The sequence below is a fragment of the Strigops habroptila genome, chromosome W (assembly GCF_004027225.2).
Source record: "Strigops habroptila isolate Jane chromosome W, bStrHab1.2.pri, whole genome shotgun sequence".
Classification (NCBI taxonomy): Eukaryota; Metazoa; Chordata; class Aves; order Psittaciformes; family Psittacidae; genus Strigops; species Strigops habroptila.
This window is the reverse complement of record NC_044301.2, coordinates 36,248,015-36,272,064: the sequence shown is the minus strand read 5'-3', so window position 1 is coordinate 36,272,064 and position 24,050 is coordinate 36,248,015.

Here is a 24,050-nt window from a genome sequence, read left to right as displayed (position 1 = left end):
TTCCTCCATTGATTCCTGGGTGGTTAGGAATAAGGCTGGGTTAACTGCTGAAGTTGTTTTTAGTTCTACATCATCTTGTTCCATCAAGACCACCTGATATTTCAACATTCAACTAGGAGACAACCAATGCCCCCCTTTTTGCTCTAAACCAGAGCTGACTGTATGGGGTACATATATGGACATCTTCTGTCCCATAGTCAGCTTTCTGGCTTCTTGAATTAACAGGACAGTTGCTGCAACTGCTCATAAGCAACTGGGCCACCCCTGGCTTACTTGATCTAATTGCTTAGAGAAATAACCCACAAGTCTTTTTTCTCCGCCAACTTTTTGGGTCAAAATTCCCAACGTAAGGTGCTGTCTTTCATGCACAAAGAGTTCAAAAGGTTTTGTTAAATCTGGGAGACCTAAGGCAGGTGCAGACACCAGGGCCAGTTTTAATTTTCAGAATGCATGTTGTCCTTCTGGGGTCCAAATCAAAGATCCTCTGGGGCCTCCTTTAAAAGTTCATATAAAGGTTTGACCAGTAGTACATAATTTGAGATCCATAGCCTTCACCACCCAGCCATTCCTAAGAATGCACTCAGGTCTCTGGCAGTTGCAGGCTGCAGAACTTGGCAAATGGCCTCTTTTTGATCTATTCACAGTCTCTGCTGCCCTGGTATTATTTCAGACCCCAGGTAGGTAACTTGTCACATGATTTGGGCCTTTTCTTGAGATACTTTATAACCTCCTTGGCCCAAAAAATTTAAAAGGCTATGTCGTGGTTTGAGCCCAGCCGGTAACTCAGAACCACACAGCCGCTCGCTCACTCCCCCCCCCCCCCCGCTTCTTCCTCCCCCCGCTCCCGGAGGGATGGGGAGGAGAATGGGAAGAATGTAACTCACACGGGTTGAGATAAGAGCAGTCCCGCAACTAAGGTATAACACAAAACCACTACTGCTACCACCAATGATAATAACGATTAGTGAAATAACAAGGGGAGAGGATACAATTGCTCACCACCCGCCGACCGATACCCAGCCCGACCCGAGCAGTGATCAGGGCCTTCCGGGTAACTCCCCCCAGTTTATATACTGGGCATGACGTGCTGTGGTATGGAATACCCCTTTGGCTAGTTTGGGTCAGGTGTCCTGTCTCTGCTTCTGCCCGGCTTCCCCTCCTCCCTGGCAAAGCATGAGACTGAGAAAGTCCTTGGTTGGAATAAACATTACTTAGCAACAACTAAAAACATCGGTGTTATCAGCGTTGTTCCCAGGCTGAAAGTTAAAAAACACAGCACTGCACCAGCTACTAAGCAGGAGAAAAATGACTGCTATAGCTGAACCCAGGACAGTATCCACCCCTTATTCCATACCATTCACGTCATGCTCAGATCCCACATCTCTCAGCACACCATCACCCCTGTCCCATATATACACATATATATACACCCACACCCACACACAGAGAAAGATATCATTCCCTAGTCCATGGACCAATCCCTGTAAAATTGCTGAACTCATCCAGTCCATGATGTCAGGCTCCATCTCTTGTAATAGTCTTTCAGGGCAGGAGGGACGGTACGTAGTGTTGGGTTGTTGCCTGCTGATGATACCGCCAAACTCATCTGGTCACTGCTGAGCTCGTCTGGTTTCCTCAAAATTCATTCTTCGTTGAGGTGATGATCGGAGGGAAGTCAGGGTCAATGGCTGGCGACCTGAAGATATCTAGCTGGTGGGCTATAAAAGTGTTATAGAGCAGGCAACAGCGTACAATTGAGTTCATTGGCTGTTTTCCCCCAAAATCAAATCCCCTTGAGGTACACATCGGACTTCCCCATCTTCCCGCATTACCCACCAAGTATATCCAGGTCCCTGAGCAAAAGCAACCCCACGAGTGGGTTTGCCTTTACCTGAAGCAGGAATAACCCAGACTGTCTTCCCCAACAAATTCTTTATGTGCACCACAGGAACTTTATCCCCCTCTACAGTACTTAAAAGTTCTGACTGGGCTGGGCCAGCCCTGTTGGCAGATCCCCTAGTGTTGACCAACCAGGTGGCTTTTGGTAAATGTGTATCCCAGTGTCTGAAAGTCCCACCACCCATTGCTCTCAGTGTAGTTTTTAACAGCCCATTGTACCGTTCGATTTTCCCAGAGGCTGGTGCATGGTAGGGGATGTGGTATACCCACTCAATGCCATGCTCTTTGGCCCAAGTGTCTATGAGGTTGTTCCGGAAATGAGTCCCATTGTCTGACTCAATTCTCTCTGGGGTGCCGTGTCGCCACAAGACTTGTTTCTCAAGGCCCAGGATAGTGTTCCGGGCAGTGGCATGGGACACAGCGTACGTTTCCAGCCAGCCGGTGGTTGCTTCCACCATGGTAAGCACATAGCGCTTGCCCTGGCGGGTTGGTGGGAGTGTGATATAGTCAATCTGCCAGGCCTCCCCATATTTGTACTTCAGCCATCGTCCTCCATACCAGAGAGGTTTTAACCGCTTGGCTTGCTTAATTGCAGCACATGTTTCACATTCGTGAATAACCTGGGCAATAGTGTCCATCGTTAAGTCCACCCCTCGATCACGAGCCCATCTATATGTTGCATCTCTGCCTTGATGGCCTGAGGTGTCATGGGCCCACCAGGCTAAAAATAATTCACCCTTATGTTGCCAATCCAAGTCCGTTTGAGCCACTTTAATCTTAGCAGCTTTATCCACTTGCTGGTTGTTCTGGTGTTCCTCAGTGGCCCGACTCTTGGGTACATGAGCATCCACGTGGCGTACCTTCACCACCAGGTTCTGCACCCAGGCAGCGATATCTTGCCACAATGCAGCAGCCCAGATGGGTTTACTTCTGCGTTGCCAGTTGCTCTGCTTCCATTGCTGCAACCACCCCCACAGGGCATTTGCCACCATCCATGAGTCAGTATAGAGATAAAGTACTGGCCATTTTTCTCGTTCAGCAATGTCCAAGGCCAGCTGGATGGCTTTCACCTCTGCAAACTGACTCGATTCACCCTCTCCTTCAGCAGTTTGGGCAACTTGTCACAGGGGACTCCACACAGCTGCCTTCCATCTCCGATGCTTTCCCACAATACAGCAGGACCCATCAGTAAACAAGGCATATTGCTTTTCACTCTCTGACAGTTCATTATATGGTGGGGCCTCTTCAGCACGCGTCACCTCCTCTTCTGGTGACATCCCAAAATCTTTGCCCTCTGGCCAGTCCATGATGACTTCTAGAATTCCTGGACGACTGGGATTTCCTATTCGAGCTCGTTGTGTAATTAGTGCGGCCCACTTACTCCATGTAGCATCAGTTGCATGATGTGTAGAGGAGACCCTGCCTTTGAACATCCAGCCCAGCACAGGCAACCGGGGTGCCAGGAGGAGCTGCGCTTCAGTTCCGATCACTTCTGAGGAAGCTCGACCCCCTTCATAGGCTGCCAGTATCTCTTTTTCAGTGGGAGTATAGCTGGCCTCGGATCCTTTCTATCCCCGACTCCAAAAGCCAAGGGGTCGACCTCGAGTCTCCCCTGGAGCTTTCTGCCAGAGGCTCCAGGTAGGACCATTCTCCCCAGCTGCGGTATAGAGCACATTTTTCACATCTGGCCCGGCCCGGACTGGTCCAAGGGCTACTGCATGAACTATTTCTCGTTTAATTTGTTCAAAGGCTTGTTTTTGCTCAGGGCCCCATTTGAAATCATTCTTCTTCCGGGTCACGTGGTAGAGAGGGCTTGCAATCAGACTGTAATTTGGGATGTGCATTCTCCAGAACCCCACAACACCTAAGAAAGCTTGTGTTTCTTTCTTGTTAGTTGGTGGAGACATTGCTGTTATCTTGTTGATCACGTCTGTGGGGATCTGGCGGCATCCATCTTGCCATTTTATTCCCAAAAATTGAATCTCCTGTGCAGGTCCCTTGACCTTATTCCGTTTTATGGCAAAACCGGCCTTCAGCAGGATTTGGATTATTTTCCTCCCTTTCTCAAGAACTTCTTCCACTGTATCGCCCCACACGATGATGTCATCAATGTATTGCAGGTGTTCTGGAGCTTGCCCCTGTTCCAGTGCAGTCTGGATCAATCCATGGCAGATGGTAGGGCTGTGTTTCCACCCCTGGGGCAGTCGGTTCCAAGTGTGCTGGATTCCCCTCCAAGTGAAAGCAAACTGTGGCCTGCATTCTGCTGCCAAAGGGATTGAGAAAAATGCATTGGCAATGTCAATTGTGGCATACCACTTGGCTGCCTTTGACTCCAGTTCATACTGAAGTTCTAACATGTCCGGTACGGCAGCACTCAATGGTGGTGTGACTTCGTTCAGGCTACGATAGTCTACTGTTAATCTCCACTCTCCATTAGACTTTTGCACTGGCCATATGGGGCTATTAAAGGGTGAGCGGGTCCTGCTGATCACTCCTTGGCTCTCCAGTCTGCGGATCAGCTTATGGATGGGAATCAAGGAGTCTCGGTTGGTGCGATATTGCCGCCGGTGCACTGTTGTGGTCGCAATTGGCACTTGTTGTTCTTCGACCTTCAGCAACCCCACAACAGAAGGATCCTCTGAGAGACCGGGTAAGGTGGACAGCTGCTTAATTTCCTCTGTCTCCAAGGCAGCAATACCAAAAGCCCATCTATACCCTTTTGGGTCTTTGAAGTACCCTCTCCTGAGATAGTCTATGCCAAGGATGCATGGAGCCCCTGGACCAGTTACAATGGGGTGCTTTTGCCACTTCCTCCCAGTCAGGCTGATTTCAGCTTCCAGCATAGTTAACGCTTGGGATCCTCCTGTCACTCCAGAAATAGAAATGGGTTTCACCCCTTGATACCTTGATGGCATCAGAGTACACTGTGCACCGGTATCTACTAGAGCCTTATACTTCTGTGGGACTGATGTGCCAGGCCATCTGATCCACACAGTCCAGTAAACCCGATTATCCCTCTCCTCCACCTGGCTGGAGGCAGGGCCCCTCTAATAGTGATCACAAAATTCTCCACTTCTGTCTTGTAGAAAGGGATTAGTATTCCTTATCACAGGAGCTGGAGTAAAATCAGCTCTTTCGCTCCATCTGGGAAACTGCTCGCCAGAGACTGGAGCAGCAGCTTTCCTGGGAGGATCATCCTTGACCATTGTTCTCCTCTTCAGTTCACGCACCCGTTGCTCCAGAGCTGAAGTAGGTTTTCCATCCCACTTTCTCATGTCTTCTCCATGATCCCGCAGGTAAAACCATAGGGTGGCCCGTGGCGTGTACCTCCTATATTTTCTTTCTCGAGCAGTAGGGCACCTTCTGTTAATAGCTGAGACATGGGTTGGTATGCGTGGAGAGCTGGATAGATCGGATAAATCGTCTCTCAATTGTTTGAACTCCTGGGACAGTTTTTCCACAGCTGAAATGATGGAAGGGGTGAGATTGTCTTCGAACTCTCCGCCACATGGGTCGTGTACATTCGACTTCATCTGGGTCTACGGATGTGTTCCTGGAATCCGGCCTACGATAGATCATCTCTATAATGGCTGATTCCCTCAGGGACTGGATGCCTTTCTCTATCGTGGTCCAGTTGGCTGAGCGATTCGTAATATCGTCTTTGTAGGGAAACCTTTCCTTCACAGCTGCCAGGAGCCGCCTCCAAAGACTGAGGGCTCGCTTCTCTCTTGCAATCGCTTTGTCAATTCCTCCTTCCCTAGCAAGTGATCCCAGCTGCTTGGCTTCCCTACCTTCTAGTTCGTGACCGTCGGCCCCATTGTCCCAGCACCGGAGCAACCAGGTGACAATGTGCTCCCCGGAAGACGGGTGAAATCTTTTCGCATATTCCGCAGTTCGGTTGAGGTCCGGGGTCGAGAAGTGACCTCTTCTTCTTCTTCCTCTTCCTCTGACCCACGTAGTAGTAACTCTTGTTCAGGTGCTGTTGCATATAGTAATGGCACTGGGTCTTCATCTTTCTTCGCTTCGCGGGTTGCTCTTTGTGCCTTTCGTCTGCTTTTGCTTACAGGGGCAACAGACATTGTCACAAACTGGACATTTGGTTTAGCTGCAGTGTTTGTCACTGTGGTTGGAGTGGCTGCAGTGTCTGCCACTAGGATTGGAGTGGTTGCAATGTCTATTGCTGGAGTTGGTGCAGCTGTTGTGCTTGGGAGTTGAGTAACAGCAACAGCTGCATTATCTGTTGCTGTCGGGGTTTGAGTAGCTACTGTGCTTGTCACTGGGGTTGGTGTAGCTGCGGTGCTTGGAGTAGCCATATTGTCTGTTGCTGTCGGGGTTTGAATAGCTACTGTGCATGTCACTGGGGTTGGTGTAGCTGTGGTGCTTGGAGTAGCTATATTGTCTGTTGCTGTCGGGGTTTGAGTAGCTACTGTGCTTGTCACTGGGGTTGGTGTGGCTGCAGTGCTTGGAGTAGCCACATTGTCTGTTGCTGTCGGGGTTTGAGCCCAGCCGGTAACTCAGAACCACACAGCCGCTCGCTCACTCCCCCCCCCCCCCCTTCTTCCTCCCCCCGCTCCCGGAGGGATGGGGAGGAGAATGGGAAGAATGTAACTCCCACGGATTGAGATAAGAGCAGTCCCGCAACTAAGGTATAACACAAAACCACTACTGCTACCACCAATGATAATAACGATTAGTGAAATAACAAGGGGAGAGGATACAATTGCTCACCACCCGCCGACCGATACCCAGCCCGACCCGAGCAGTGATCAGGGCCTTCCGGGTAACTCCCCCCGGTTTATATACTGGGCATGACGTGCTGTGGTATGGAATACCCCTTTGGCTAGTTTGGGTCAGGTGTCCTGTCTCTGCTTCCTCCCGGCTTCCCCTCCTCCCTGGCAAAGCATGAGACTGAGAAAGTCCTTGGTTGGAATAAACATTACTTAGCAACTACTAAAAACATCGGTGTTATCAGCGTTGTTCCCAGGCTGAAAGTTAAAAAACACAGCACTGCACCAGCTACTAAGCAGGAGAAAAATGACTGCTATAGCTGAACCCAGGACAGGCTAATAGTCAGTTCCACACATTTTTCATTAGTTTCCGTTGCCAACAAAATATCATCTACATATTGCAAGACTAACCCTTCTGGATTATCTTTCTTACAGACTTCTAATTCTTTCTCCAGTTGGTTTCCAAAAATTGTTGGACTATTCTTGAACCCTTGAGGTAGGATGGTCCAGGTAAATTGGGTCTTCTGAACCAGTTTAAGGGTTTTCCCCACTCGAAAGCAAAAATGGTTTGGCTTTGCTGATCGAGAGGTATGCAAAAGAAGGCATCCTTTAGATCTATTACTGTAACCACTGATGATTTTCTGTGAGGGTTGTTAATAAAGTGTAAGGATTGGCCATGACAGGGTGGATATCCTGAACTATTTGATTAATAACCCACAGATCTTGCACTAATCCATACTTGTCTGTTCCAGGCTTTCTAACAGGCAGGATAGGAGTGTTGTATTCTGACTCACATTCTATTAACAATCAGAATTTCTTAAAATTTTCTATATCAAAATCTTTATTCCTTTTCTCGCCTCTAATTTTAAAGGGTATTGTTTCTGTCTTACCGGTCTCGATCCAGGTTTTAGGGTAATGCTTATAGGTCGAGCTGGTCTTGAATGTCCTGGAGTTCCACTGGCCCAAACCAGGGGTGTTACTGCGTTTTCTATTTCCTCCAGTACTCCTTCAAGATTATCTGGTTCTGATTTTCCCTGCAACATAAAAGTCCTTGCCTCAGTGGCTTTAGTCTCGGAAACCAATAATTGTACTTCTCCCCCTTTAAATATAATTTGAGCATCTAATTTACTTATCAGCTCTCTTCCCAAGAGGGGTATTGGGCATTCAGGCATATAAAAAAACTGATGAGTTAACCATTGCTTGCCAAATTTAAAATTAATGGGGTTAAAGAAGGCCTGTTTTTCTGATTTCACAGTTGCACTCACAATGCTTAGTATTTATAACTGAAAATGAAGCCCCTCTATCTAATAAAAAACTGACCTTTTGTTTCCCCAGTTCCAATGTAATGAGAGGCTCAGCTGAGGTCTGTTCCCCCAGTCTCACTTGTCCCCATTTCTTAGTACACCTCAGGACATCACAAACTATTCTTGTATCAATTCCACCACCAACAGATTAAATTGATTATTATCTCGACATAAGAACCTGGTGAATTCCTTTTTCCAAACAACAAATTTGAAAAGGATATCTAAACATTCCAATTTTACTCTGGAGCTTATCTTATGCCCCCCCACATATACAATAAGAATAACAGATACCTAGTTGAAACCCAACAGACACTATAACCCTCAATACACAATATTGTATTATATCAACCAACAATATTAATAACTGGGGACTCAACACCCCCCCCCCCCCTTTTTTTTTTTCTCTCCTAGGGGACTCTAACCCCTTTTGGCCAATTCAGCCAGTCCTAGGGGACTCGAACCCCTTATGGACAGTAACCTTATCACAGGGACTCGAACCCTGTTAAGGGGACTCTAACCCCAGTTTCCAGTAATCAGTTTTACTTCAAAATAATATCTTTAAAATTTACTCACCCAGGGATCTTGCCCTGAGCACCTGACAGTCCGTTGTCTAGGTTCTCCCTGAGAATCTCTCGTTGCCAGCTGGAGATTAGTCAATTGCAGATCCACTGAGGTTCAGAGGCGAGGTCCCATCTGAGTCACCAAAAACTGTCACCGAAAGTCGGGAGAATAAAATTCCTTAAGAGTAAAGTAGCATTAAGAAGCAGGTATTATTTATTACAGTGCTGGATGCACAGGGGATAGCTCTGCCTAATGTGCATGCCAATTCTTAGGTTGGCCTCTCTTCTAACTTTGTGAGGAATGGTTCCCAGTTCACTGAGCTGGAGAGGCACTTTGTGAACAATGGTTCCTAGTTCAGTGAGCTGGATAGGTAAAGAATGTTCTTTACCTTTTGTCTTGTTCCTTCTTGACATATGTACGTGTCCTAGGTTCAGCTACAGCAGTCATTTTTCTCCTTCTTAGTAGCTGGTGCAGTGCTGTGTTTTTTAACTTTCAGCCTGGGAATAACGCTGATAACACCGATGTTTTTAGTAGTTGCTAAGTAATGTTTCCTCTGACCAAGGACTTTCTCAGTCTCATGCTTTGCCAGGGAGGAGGGGAAGCCGGGAGGAAGCAGAGACAGGACACCTGACACAAACTGGCCAAAGGGGTATTCCATACCACAGCACGTCATGCCCAGTATATAAACCGGGGGGAGTTACCCGGAAGGCCAGATCACTGCTCGGGTCGGGCTGGGTATCGGTCGGTGGGTGGTGAGCAATTGTATCCTCTCCCCTTGTTATTTCCCTTATCGTTATTATCATTGGTGGTACCAGTAGTGGTTTTGTATTATACCTTAGTTACGGGACTGCTCTTATCTCAACCCGTGGGAGTTACATTCTTTCGATTCTCCTCCCCATCCCTCCGGGAGCAGGGGGAGGAAGAACGGGGGGAGTGAGCGAGCAGCTGTGTGGTTCTGAGTTACCGGCTGGGCTCAAAACACAACAGTTCTTTGTGGCGCCCAACGTGGGGCATGAAGGGTTGAGATAATGACAGATCTGACCAGAGTGTGTCTAATCATATTTGTGATAAGCACTCATTGTTGCTACTCGTCACAATGGTGATTATTTGGCTCTCAGACTTGTCGCGCTTGATCTCAGAGTTTCAGCATGTTGTACTTTACTTACAGCCAGTATTTGCTGTTTTAGTGTTTATCGGCTGGGGGGCCTGGGCTAAGGTTCTTGTTTCACTGTACTTCATGGTAATGACTTGTAATACAACAGACTCATTAATCATGAAATTGGTTTGGCTTGCACTCCCGGCATGGTCATCGCCTCTATACTTTGGGAGGTATATAATGACATTTTTTAACAATTACCTACCATTTTTTTTCTCCTCGGGGGGTCAACCTACGAAGGAGGCATTCCCTTACAACCCCTGTTCCCCCACCAGCCTATTTACAATAGCATTTGAGAGTTCTGAAGGTTTTGGATGGCCTTTGAATACACTTGAGACCTGCCTGCTGATTGTGCTGGGGATCAGCATGTTGGCACACATACGGAGTGTGTTTTACCCATGGCCTTCCCGTCCGGGGAACATCCTATTTCATATGATCTCGAAAGTTAAGCAGTATCGGGTTCAAATCTGGTCTAGGGTTAGACGACGATATGGGAGGACCACCAAGAGATTTTCCCTGAGGCTGGACAGTCATGAGTGGCAGGGTGTGTGGGATAGTATGGGCAAGTATCTAGGCCAGTGGGCCCCTCCACTGCTTTGGAATTTCACCACTGAACAAGTGCAACATCCGGAAAAACTACTAAAACACTTAGACGAGGTGTGCTGTCATTCTGTTTATACCAGAGAGGGACAACTCGCTGCAGTGTGCTGGGGCTTGGCCTATGCCTACAGAGCTCTGCTCAACACTATCCAGCACCTTCAAAGGGAAAAAAAAGTCTCTGGATCTGATGGCAAAGCAACAGACAATGCAGCTATGCCAACTACAAGCACAGCAGCTACTCAGACCCTGACCACAACAGACAACACAGCTACTCCAAGTACAGCAGCTACATCAACCCCAGTGACAAGCACAACAGCTACTCAAACCCCGACAGCAACAGTCAACGTGGCTACTCCAAACACTGCAACTACACCAACCCCAGTGACAAGCACAAAAGCTACTCAAACCCCGACAGCAACAGTCAACGTGGCTACTCCAAGCACCGCAGCTACACCAACCCCAGTGACAAGCACAGTAGCTACTCAAACCCCGACAGCAACAGTCAACGTGGCTACTCCAAGCACCGCAGCTACACCAACCCCAGTGACAAGCACAGTAGCTACTCAAACCCCGACAGCAACAGTCAACGTGGCTACTCCAAGCACCGCAGCTACACCAACCCCAGTGACAAGCACAGTAGCTACTCAAACCCCAACAGCAACAGTCAATGTGGCTACTCCAAGCACCGCAGCTACACCAACCCCAGTGACAAGCACAGTAGCTACTCAAACCCCGACAGCAACAGACAATATAGCTACTCCAAGCACCACAGCTACACCAACCCCAGTGACATGCACAGTAGCTATTCAAACCCCGACAGCAACAGACAATATGGCTACTCCAAGCACCGCAGCTACACCAACCCCAGTGACAAGCACAGTAGCTACTCAAACCCCGACAGCAACAGACAATGCAGCTGTTGGTGTTAACTCCCAAGCACAGCAGCTGCACCAACCCCAGCAATAGACATTGCAACCACTCCAATCCTAGTGGCAGACACTGCAGCCACTCCAACCACAGTGACAAACACTGCAGCTAAACCAAATGGCCAGTTTGTGACAATGTCTGTTGCCCCTGTAAGCAAAAGCAAACGAGAGGCACAAAGAGCAACCCCTGCAGTGAAGAAAGAGGAAGTCCCAATGCCATTAGTACACGGAACATCATCTGAACAAGAGTTACTACTACATGGATCAGAGGAAGAGGAAGAAGAAGAAGAGGTAACTTCTCGACCCCGGACCTCAACTGAGCTGCGGAATATGCGAAAAGATTTCACCCATCTTCCAGGGGAGCACATTGTCACCTGGTTGCTCTGATGCTGGGACAATGGGGCCGATGGTCACGAACTAGAAGGTAAGGAAGCCAAGCAGCTGGGATCACTTGCTAAGGAAGGAGGAACTGACAAAGCGATTGCAAAAGAAAAGTGAGCCCTCAGGCTTTGGAGGCGGCTCCTGGCAGCTGTGAAGGAAAGGTTTCCCTACAAGGATGATATTACGAGTCGCGCAGCCAACTGGACCACGATAGAGAAAGGCATCCAGTCCCTGAGGGAATCAGCCATTCTAGAGATGATCTATCGTAGGCCGGATTCCAGGAACACATCCGTAGATCCAGATGAAGTCGAATGTACACGACCCATGTGGCGGAAACTTACACGGAGTGCGCCATCATCATATGCCCACACATTGGCATCAATGACCTGGAATGACGGAATATCACCAACAGTGGATTGCCTGATTTGTCAACTCCGAGAGTTCGAAGACAATCTCACCCCTTCCATCATTTCAGCTGTGGAAAAACTGTCCCAGGAGGTCAAACAATTGAGAGACGATTTATCCGATCTATCCAGCTCCCCATGTGTACCAACCCATGTCTCAGCTATTAAGAGAAGGCGCCCTACTGCTCAAGAAAGAAAATATAGGAGGTACACGCTACGGGCCACCCTATGGTTTTACCTGTGGGATCACGGAGAAGACATGAGAAAGTGGGATGGAAAACCTACCTCAGTTCTGGAACAACAGGTGTGTGAACTGATGAGGAGAACAATGGTCAAGGATGATCCTCCCAGGAAAGCTGCTGCTCCAGTCTCTGGTGAGCAGTTTCGCACATGGAGTGGAAGAGCTGATTTTACTCCAGCTCCTGTGATAAGGAATCCTAATCCCTTTCTACAGGACATAAGTGGAGAATTTTATGATCACTATTAGAGGGGCCCTGCCTCCAGCCACATGGACGAGAGGGATAATCGGGTTTACTGGACTGTGTGGATCAGATGGCCTGGCACATCAGTCCCACAGAAGTATACGGTTCTAGTAGATAGAATCATAGAATCATAGAATCATAGAATCGTAAGGGTTGGAAAGGACCTTAAGATCATCTAGTTCCAACCCCCCTGCCATGGGCAGGGACACCTCGCACTAAACCATGTGGCCCAAGGCTCTGTCCAACCTGGCCTTGAACACTGCCAGGGATGGAGCATCCACAACCTCCCTGGGCAACCCATTCCAGTGCTTCACCACCCTCACTGTAAAGAACTTCTTCCTTATATCTAATCTAAACTTCCCCTGTTTAAGTTTGAACCCATTACCCCTTGTCCTACCACTACAGTCCGTGATGAAGAGTCCCTCCCCAGCATCCTTATAGACCCCCTTCAGATACTGGAAGGCTGCTATGAGGTCTCCACGCAGCCTTCTCTTCTCCAGGCTGAACAGCCCCAACTCTCTCAGCCTGTCTTCATACGGGAGGTGCTCCAGCCCTCTTATCATCCTCGTGGCCCTCCTCTGGACTTGCTCTAACAGCTCCATGTCCTTTTTATGTTGAGGACACCAGAACTGTACGCAGTACTCCAAGTGAGGCCTCACAAGAGCAGAGTAGAGGGGCAGGATCAGCTCGTTCGACCTGCTGGTCACGCTTCTTTTGATGCAGCCCAGGATACGGTTGGCTTTCTGGGCTGCAAGCGCACACTGCTGGCTCATGTTAAGCTTCTCGTCAACCAACACCCCCAAGTCCTTCTCCTCAGGGCTGCTCTGAATCTCTTCTCCACCCAACCTGTAGCTGTGCCTGGGATTGCCCTGACACAGGTGTAGGACCTTACACTTGGCTTGGTTAAACTTCATAAGGTTGGCATTGGCCCACCTCACAAGCATGTCAAGGTCCCTCTGGATGGCGTCCCTTCCCTCCAGCGTATCAACCGAACCACACAGCTTGGTGTCGTCGGCAAACTTGCTGAGGGCGCACTCAATCCCACTGTACATGTCGACGATACCGGTGCACAGTGTACCCTGATGCCATCAAGGTATCAAGGGGTGAAACCCATTTATATTTCTGGAGCGACAGAAGGATCCCAAGAGTTGTCTGTACTGGAGGCTGAAATCGGCCTGAACGGGAGGAAGCGGCAAAAGCACCCCATTGTGACTGGTCCAGGGGCTCCATGCATCCTTGGCATAGACTATCTCCGGAGAGGGTACTTCAAAGACCCAAAAGGGTGTAGATGGGCTTTTGGTATCGCTGCCTTGCAGACAGAGGAAATTAAGCAGCTGTCCACCTTACCCGGTCTCTCAGAGGATCCTTCTGTTGTGGGGTTGCTGAAGGTCGAAGAACAACTGCCAATTGCCACCACAACAGTGCACCGGCGGCAATATCTCACCAACCGAGACTCCTTGATTCCCATCCATAAGCTGATCCGTAGACTGGAGAGCCAAGGAGTGATCAGCAGGACCCGCTCACCCTTTAATAGCCCCATATGGCCAGTGTAGAAGTCTAATGGAGAGTGGAGACTAACAGTAGACTATCGTGGCCTGAACGAGGTCCCACCACCATTGAGTGCTGCTGTACCAGGCATGCTAGAACTTCAGTATGAACTGGAGTCAAAGGCAGCCAAGTGGTATGCCACAATTGATATTGCCAATGCATTTTTCTCAATCCCTTTGGCAGCAGAGTGCAAGCCGCATTTTGCTTTTATTTGGAGGGCCGTGCAGCACACTTGGAACCGACTGCCCCAGGGGTGGAAACACAGCCCTACCATCTGCCATGGATTGATCCAGACTGCACTGGAACAGGGGCAAGCTCCAGAGCACCTGCAATACATTGATGACATCATCGTGTGGGGCGATACAGCAGAAGAAGTTTTTGAGAAAGGGAGGAAGATAATCCAAATCCTGCTGAAGGCCAGTTTTGCCGTAAAACGGAGTAAGGAAAAGGGACCTGCACAGGAGATTCAATTTTTGGGAATAAAATGGCAAGATGGACGTCGCCAGATCCCCACAGATGTGATCAACAAGATAACAGCAATGTCTCCACCAACTAACAAGAAAGAAACGCATGCTTTCTTAGGTGTTGTGGGGTTCTGGAGAACACACATCCCAAATTACAGTCTGATTGTAAGCCCTCTATCACGTGACCCAGAAGAAGAATGATTTCAAATGGGGCCCTGAGCAACAACAAGCCTTCGAACACCTTAAATGATAGTTCATGCAGTAGACCTTGGACCAGTCCAGGACGGGCCAGATGGGAAGAATGTGCTCTACACCGCAGCTGAGGAGAATGGTCCTACCTGGAGCCTCTGGCAGAAAGCTCCAGGGGAGACTCGAGGTCGACCCCTTGGCTTTTGGAGTCGGGGATAGAAAGGATCCGAGGCCAGCTATACTCCCACTGAAAAAGAGATACTGGCAGCCTATGAAGGGCTTTGAGATGCTTCAGAAGTGATTGGAACTGAAGCACAGCTTCTCCTGGCACCCCGATTGCCCATGCTGCGCTGGATGTTCAAAGGCAGGGTCTCATCTACACATCATGCAACCGATGCTACATGGAGTAAGTCGGTCGCATTAATTACACAACGAACTCGAATAGGAAATCCCAGTCGTCCAGGAATTCTAGAAGTCATCATGGACTGGCCAGAGGGCAAAGATTTTGGGATGTCACCAGAAGAGGAGGTGACGCGTGCTGAAGAGGCCCCACCATATAATGAACTCTCAGAGAGTGAAGAACAATATGCCTTGTTTACTGATGGGTCCTGCTGTATTGTGGGAAAGCATTGGAGATGGAAGGCAGCTGTGTGGAGTCCCCTGTGACAAGTTGCCCAAACTGCTGAAGGAGAGGGTGAATCGAGTCAGTTTGCAGAGGTGAAAGCCATCCAGCTGGCCTTGGACATTGCTGAACGAGAAAAATGGCCAGTACTTTATCTCTATACTGACTCATGGATGGTGGCAAATGTCCTGTGGGGGTGGTTGCAGCAATGGAAGCAGAGCAACTGGCAACGCAGAAGTAAACCCATCTGGGCTGCTGCATTGTGGCAAGATATCGCTGCCCGGGTGCAGAACCTGGTGGTGAAGGTACACCACGTAGATGCTCATGTACCCAAGAGTTGGGCCACTGAGGAACACCAGAACAACCAACAAGTGGATAAAGCTGCTAAGACTGAAGTGGCTCAGATGGACTTAGATTGGCAACATAAGTGTGAATCATTTTCAGCCCAGTGGGCCCATGACACCTCAGGCCATCAAGGCAGAGATGCAACATATAGATGGGCTCGTGATCGAGGGGTGGACTTAACAATGGACACTATCGCCCAGGTTTTTTGCAAATGTGAAACATGTGCTGCAATAAAGCAAGCCTCTCTGGTACGGTGGATGATGGCTGAAGTACAAGTATGGAGAGGCCTGGCAGACTGACTATATCACACTCCCACTGACCCGCCAAGGCAAGCCCTATGTGTTTACCATGGTGGAAGCAACCACGAGATGGCTGGAAACATAGGCTGTGCCCCAGGCCACTGCCAGAAACACTATCCTGGGCCTTGAGAAAAAAGCATTGCGGCGACATGGCACCCCAGAGAGGACTGAGTCAGACAATGTGACTCATTTCTGGAACAACCTTTATAGACGCTTGGGCCAAAGAGCATGGCATTGAGTGGGTATTTCACATCCCCTACCATGCACCAGCCTCTGGGAAAATCGAACAGTATAATGGGCTGTTAAAAACTACACTGAGAGCAATGGGTGGTGGGACTTTCAAACACTGGGATACACATTTACCAAAAGCCACCTGGTTGGTCAACACGAGGGGATCTGCCAACAGGGCTGGCCCAGCCTAATCAGACCTTTTATGTACTGTAGAGGGGGATAAGGTTCCTGTGGTACACATAAAGAATTTGCTGGGGAAGACAGTCTGGGTTATTCCTGCTTGAGGTAAAGGCAAACCCACTCGTGGGGTTACTTTTGCTCAGGGACCTGGATATACTTTGTGAGTATTGTGGGAAGATGGGGAAGTCAATGTGTACCTCAAGGGGATTTAATTTTGGGGGAAAACAGCCAATGAACTCAATTGTATGCTGTTGCCTGCTCTATAACACTTTTATAGCCCACCAGCTAGATATCTTCAGGTCGCCAGCAACTGACCCTGACTGCCCACCGATCATCACCCCAAGAAAGAACGAATTTTGAGGAAACCAGATGAGCTCAGCAGTGACTAGACGAGTTTGGCGATGTCATCAGCCTGGCAACAACCCAACGCTACACACTGTCCCTCCTGCCCTAAAAGTCTATTACAAGAGATGGAGCCTGACATCATGGACTGGATGAATTCAGCATCTTTACAGGGATTGGTCCATGATCTAAGGAATGACATCTTTCTCTTTGTGCGTGGGTGTGGGTGTATACATATGTGTATATATGGGACAGGGGCGATGGTGTGTTGAGAGATGTGGGATCTGAGCATGATGTGAATGGTATGGAATGGTGGATACTGTCCTGGGTTCAGCTATAGCAGTCATTTTTCTCCTTCTTAGTAGCTGGTGCAGTGCTGTGTTTTTTAACTTTCAGCCTGGGAACAATGCTGATAACACTGATGTTTTTAGTTGTTGCTAAGTAATGTTTATTCCGACCAAAGATTTTCTCAGTCTCATGCTTTGTCAGGGAGGAGGGGAAGCCAGGAGGAAGCAAAGACAGGACACCTGACCCAAATTAGCCAAAGGGGTATTCCATACCATGGCATGTCATGCCCAGCATATAAACTGGGGGGAGTTACCCGGAAAGCCAGATTGCTGCTCGGGTCGGGCTGGGTATCGTTCGGCGGGTGGTGAGCAATTGTATCCTCTCCCCTTGTTATTTCCCTTATCATTATTGTTATCGGTGATAGCAGTAGTGGTTTTGTATTATACCTTAGTTACTGAACTGCTCTTATCTCAACCCATGGTAGTTACATTCTTCCCATTCTCCTCCCCATCCCTCCGCGAGCAGGGGGAGGAAGAAGGGGGGAGTGAGCGAGTGGCTGCGTGGTTCCGAGTTACTGGCTGGGCTCAAACCATGACAACTTCTTTCTTTCTTTCTATCTTTTTCTAATGCCATTACTAATGGGTCCTGAGGGACAGGTAAACATCCCTTTTGCCACTCTGGATGGTTTCTGAGGGTAAAGAATAAATCATCATATGGTACTTCGCTCTACTTTCTTTCTCTCCTACAGAACAATATTAATTGTAATATAGTATTATAACCTAAAAAATCATTCTCTGGCCACTTAACCTGATCTTCCAACTTATATATCGGCCACTGATTGCAATGTTGTACCAATTTTGTCTTAGTTAAACTGTCCCCTCCTATATGCTTCAAGTGTTTTAATACACATTTTAAGCGAGATTTCAGGATATCTTCCCATGATTTAGACTCATTTATTCCCATTTCTTAGTACACCTCTGGACAGCACAAAGTTATCCTTGTATCAATTACACCACCAATAGATTAAATTGATTATTATCTCGACACTAGAATCTGGTGAATTCCTTTTTCCAGTGAACAAATTTGAAAAGTATATCTAAACATTCTGATTTTACTATGGAGCTTGTCTTATGCCCCCCCACATATACAATAACAATAACAGATTCCTAGTTGAAACCTGACAGACACTATAATCCACAATACATGATATTGTATTATATCAACCAACAGTATTAACCCAATACTAATAATCTGGAACTCAAACCCTCCTCTTGCCTTTTTTTTTTTTTTTTTTCTCCTATGGGACTCTAACCCCTTTTGGCCAATTCAGCCAGTCCTAGGGGACTCAAACCCCTTACAGACGGTAAGCTTACCACGGGGACTTGAACCCTGTTCAGGGGACTTTAAGCAAAGTTTCCAGGGGACTCTAACCCCACTTTCCAGTAATCAGCTTTACTTCAAAATAATGCCTTTAAAATTTATTCACCCAGGGATCTTGCCCCAAGATCCTGATGGTCCGTTGTCAAGGTTCTTCCCGAGAATCCCTGGGTGATGGCTGGAGATTAGTCGATTCCAGATCCACTGAGGCTCAGAGGTGAGGTCCCATCTGGGTCACCAAAAAACTGTCACTGAAAGACAGGAGAATAAAACTACTTAATACCAATGTAGCATTAAGAAGCAGGCATCATTCTCCTGGAAAACATGCTAAGGCACATGAAAAACAACGAGGTGGTTGGGGACAGCCAACATGGCTTCACTAAGGGGAAATCCTGCCTGACCTATTTGGTGGCCTTCTATGATGGAGCCATGGAATTGATGGACAGGGGCAGAGCAGTTGACGTCGTCTACCTGGACTTGTGCAAAGCGTTCGACACTGTCCCGCATGACATCCTTGTCTCTAAATTGGAGAGACATCAATTTGATAGATGGACCACTCGGTGGATAAAAAACTGGCTGGATGGCCGCACGCAAAGAGTTGTGGTAAATGGCTCGATGTCCCATTGGAAACCTGTAACGAGTGGTGTCCCTCAGGGATCGGTGTTGGGACCGGTCCTATTCAACATCTTTGTCGGCGACATGGACAGCGGGATTGAGTGCGCCCTCAGCAAGTTTGCTGATGACACCAAGCTGTGTGGTTCGGTTGATACGCTGGAGGGAAGGGATGCCATCCAGAGGGACCTTGACACGCTTGTGAGGTGGGCCAATGCCAACCTTATGAAGTTTAACCAAGCCAAGTGTAAGGTCCTACTCCTGGGTCGGGGCAATCCCAGGCACAGCTACAGGTTGGGTGGAGAAGAGATTCAGAGCAGCCCTGAGGAGAAGGACTTGGGGGTGTTGGTTGACGGGAAGCTTAACATGAGCCAGCAGTGTGTGCTTGCAGCCCAGAAAGCCATCCGTATCCTGGGCTGCAGCAAAAGAAGGGTGACTAGCAGGTCAAAGGAGGTGATCCTGCCCCTCTACTCTGCTCTTGTGAGGCCTCACTTGGAGTACTGCGTACAGTTCTGGTGTCCTCAACATAAAAAGGACATGGAGCTGTTGGAGCAAGTCCAGAGGAGGGCCACGAGGATGATAAGAGGGCTGGAGCACCTCCCGTATGAAGACAGGCTGAGAGAGTTGGGGCTGTTCAGCCTGGAGAAGAGAAGGCTGCGTGGAGACCTCATAGCAGCCTTCCAGTATCTGAAGGGGGTCTATAAGGATGCTGGGGAGGGACTCTTCCTTAGGGACTGTAGTGGTAGGACAAGGGGTAATGGGTTCAAACTTAAACAGGGGAAGTTCAGATTAGATGTAAGGAAGAAGTTCTTTACAGTGAGGGTGGTGAAGCACTGGAATGGGTTGCCCAGGGAGGTTGTGGATGCTCCATCCCTGGCGGTGTTCAAGGCCAGGTTGGACAGAGCCTTGGGCCACATGGTTTAGTGCGAGGTGTCCCTGCCCATGGCAGGGGGGTTGGAACTAGATGATCTTAAGGTCCTTTCCAACCTTTACTATTCTATGATTCTATGATTCTATGATCATTTATTATGGCACTGGATGCACGGAGGATATCTCTGCCTAACGTGACTGCCAATTCTTACATGTTTCTTGCATATAAACATTCATCCCATACATATGCATTATGATTCCCAGAGATCTCATACATATTGTAATTTCTTCCCAGAACTAATTAACACAGGTTACTACCCACTAGAGCATGTGCAATTTATTTTGGGTAAGGGTCTTTGGGACCCCTGGTGGTTGTATCTTTGTTGGCCTTTGGTTGAGCTTCTCTATCTTCCTTTTATGGTCTTAGGTTGTCTTGTTCCTTCTTGACATGTTGTGGTAAATGGCTCGATGTCCAGTTGGAAACCTGTAAAGAGTGGTGTCCCTCAGGGATCGGTGTTGGGACCGGTCCCGTTCAACATCTTTGTCGGTGACATGGACAGTGGGATTGAGTGCACCCTCAGCAAGTTTGCCGACGACACCAAGCTGTGTGGTTCGGTTGATACACTGGAGGGAAGGGATGCCATCCAGAGGGACCTTGACACACTTCAGAGGTGGGCTGATGCCAACCTTATGAAGTTTAACCAAGCCAGGTGCAAGGTCCTACACCTGGGTCAGGGCAATCCCAGGCACTGCTACAGGCTGGGCAGAGAAGAGATTCAGAGCAGCCCTGCAGAAAAGGACTTGGGGGTGTTGGTTGATGAGAAGCTTAACATGAGCCAGCAGTGTGCGCTTGCAGCCCAGAAAGCCAACTGCATCCTGGGCTGCATCAAAAGAAGCGTGACCAGCAGGTCGAAGGAGGTGATCCTGCCCCTCTACTCTGCTCTTGTGAGACCCCACTTGGAGTACTGCGTACAGTTCTGGTGTCCTCAACATAAAAAGGACATGGAGCTGTTGGAGCGAGTCCAGAGGAGGGCCATGAGGATGATAAGAGGGCTGGAGCACCTCCCGTATGAAGACAGGCTGAGAGAGTTGGGGCTGTTCAGCCTGGAGAAGAGAAGGCTGCATGGAGACCTCATAGCAGCCTTCCAGTATCTGAAGGGGGTCTACAAGGATGCTGGGGAGGGACTCTTCCTTAGGGACTGTAGTGGTAGGACAAGGGGTAATGGGTTCAAACTTAAACAGGGGAAGTTTAGATTAGATATAAGGAAGAAGTTCTTTACAGTGAGGGTGGTGAAGCACTGGAATGGGTTACCCAGGGAGGTTGTGGATGCTCCATCCCTGGCGGTGTTCAAGGCCAGGTTGGACAGAGCCTTGGGCCACATGGTTTAGTGCGAGGTGTCCCTGCCCATGGCAGGGGGGTTGGAACTAGATGATCTTAAGGTCCTTTCCAACCCTTACGATTCTATGATTCTATGATTCTATGATTCTATGATTCTATGATTCTATGACATATTGTCGTGGTTTAAGCCCAGCCAGTAACTCGGAACCACGCAGCCGCTTGCTCACTCCCCCCCTTCTTCCTCTCCCTGCTCCCAGAGGGATGGGGAGGAGAATCGGAAGAATGTAACTCCCCCGGGTTGAGATAAGAACAGTTCATTAACTAAGGTATAATACAAAACCACTACTACTATCACCAATAACAATAATGATTAGGGAAATAACAAGGGGAGAGGATACAATTGATCACCACCCGCTGACCGATACACAGCCCAACCTGAGCAGTGATCTGGGCCTTCCGGGTAACCCCCCAGTTTATATACTGGGCATGACATGCCATGGTATGGAATACCCCTTTGGCTAGTTTGGGTCAGGTGTCCTGTCTCTGCTTCCTCCTGGCTTCCCCTCCTCCCTGGCAGAGCATGAGACTGAGAAAGTCCTTGGTCGGAGTAAACATTACTTAGCAAGAACTAAAAACATAGGTTTTATGCTGTGTTATCAGCACTGTTCCCAGACTAAAGTCGAAAACACAGCACTGCACCAGCTACTAAGAAGGAGAAAAGTAACTGTTACAGCTGAACCCAGGACAATATCCACCCCTTATTCCATACCATGCTCTCCGGGATTCAGCAAGTCATGCTCAGATGCCACATTTTTGAATATACCTTTGCTTTTGTCTCACATATATACACACATACATATGCATACATACATATACACACACACGTAGAGGGAGTTATCATTCCTTAGACCATGGACCAATCCCTGTAAAGATGCTGAATTCATCCAGTCCATGATGTCAGGCTCCACCTCTTGTAACAGCCTTTCACGGCAGGAGAGATGGTGTGTAGTGTTGGATTGTTGCCTGATGGTAAGACCGCTAAACTCATCTGGTCACTGCTGAGCTTGTCTGGTTTTGTCAAAGTTCATTCTTTCTTGGAGTGATGATTGGAGGGAAGTCAGGTTCAGTCGAGGGTGACCTGAGGACAGTTCTGCTGCTGCTGGCTTTTCCCATGACTTTATTCTCTGCTGATGATCAAGACAGCACATATCTTCTTTTCAAAGTCCAGACTGGGGGAGATGGGCATCTAGCTGACGGGCTATAAAAGTGCTATATAGCAGGCAACAGCATATAATTGAGTTCATTGGCTGTTTTCCCTCAAAATTAAATCCCCTTGAGGTACACATCGGAATTCCCCATCTTCCCACATTACCCACCAAGAATATTTGGGTCCCTAAGCAAAAGCAATCCCATGAGTGGGTTTGACTTTACCTCAAGCAGGAATAACCCAGACTGTCTTCCCCAGCAAATTCTTTATGTGCACCACAGGAACTTTATCCCCCTCTACAGTACATAAAAGTTCTGATTGGGCTGGGCCAGCCCTGTTGGCAGATCCTCTCGTGTTGACCAACCAGGTGGCTTTTGGTAAATGTGTATCCAGTGTTTGAAAGTCCCACCACCCATTGCTCTCAGTGTAGTTTTTAACAGCCCATTGTACCGTTCGATTTTCCCAGAGGCTGGTGCATGGTAGGGGATGTGATATACCCACTCAATGCCATGCTCTTTGGCCCAAGCGTCTATAAAGGTTGTTCTGGAAATGAGTCCCATTGTCTGACTCAATTCTCTCTGGGGTGCCGTGTCGCCACAAGACTTGTTTCTCAAGGCCCAGGATAGTGTTCCGGGCAGTGGCGTGGGACACAGCATATGTTTCCAGCCAGCCGGTGGTTGCTTCCACCATGGTAAGCACATGGCGCTTGCCTTGGCAGGTCGGTGGGAGTGTGATATAGTCAATCTGCCGGGCCTCCCCATACTTATACTTCAGCCATCGTCCACCATACCAGAGAGGCTTTAACCGCTCGGTTTGCTTTATTGCAGCACATGTTTCACATTTGCAAAAAACCTGGGCGATAGTGTCCATTGTTAAGTCCACCCCTCGATCACGAGCCCATCTATATGTTGCATCTCTGCCTTGATGGCCTGAGGTGTCATGGGCCCACTGGGCTGAAAATGATTCACCCTTATGTTGCCAATCTAAGTCCATCTGAGCCACTTCAATCTTAGCAGCTTTATCCACTTGCTGGCTGTTCTGGTGTTCCTCAGTGGCCCGACTCTTGGGTGCATGAGCATCTACGTGGTGTACCTTCACCACCAGGTTCTGCACCCGGGCAGCGATATCTTGCCACAATGCAGCAGCCCAGATGGGTTTACTTCTGCGTTGCCAGTTGCTCTGCTTCCATTGCTGCAACCACCCCCACAGGGCATTTGCCACCATCCATGAGTCAGTATAGAGAGAAAGCACTGGCCATTTTTCTCGTTCAGCAATGTCCAAGGCCAGCTGGATGGCTTTCACCTCTGCAACCTGGCTTGATTCACCATCTCCTTCAGCAGTTTGGGCAACTTGTCACAGGGGACTCCACACAGCTGCCTTCCATCTCCGATGCTTTCCCATAATATGGCAGGACCCATCAGTAAACAAGGCATATTGCTTCTCACTTTCTGAGAGTTCATTATATGGTGGGGCCTCTTCAGCACGCGTCACCTCCTCTTCTGGTGACATCCCAAAATCTTTGCCCTCTGGCCAGTCCATGATGACTTCTAGAATTCCTGGACCACTGGGATTTCCTATTCGAGCTCGTTGTGTAATTAATGCGACCGACTTACTCCATGTAGCATCAGTTGCATGATGTGTAGATGAGACCCTGCCTTTGAACATCCAGCCCAGCACAGGCAACCGGGGTGCCAGGA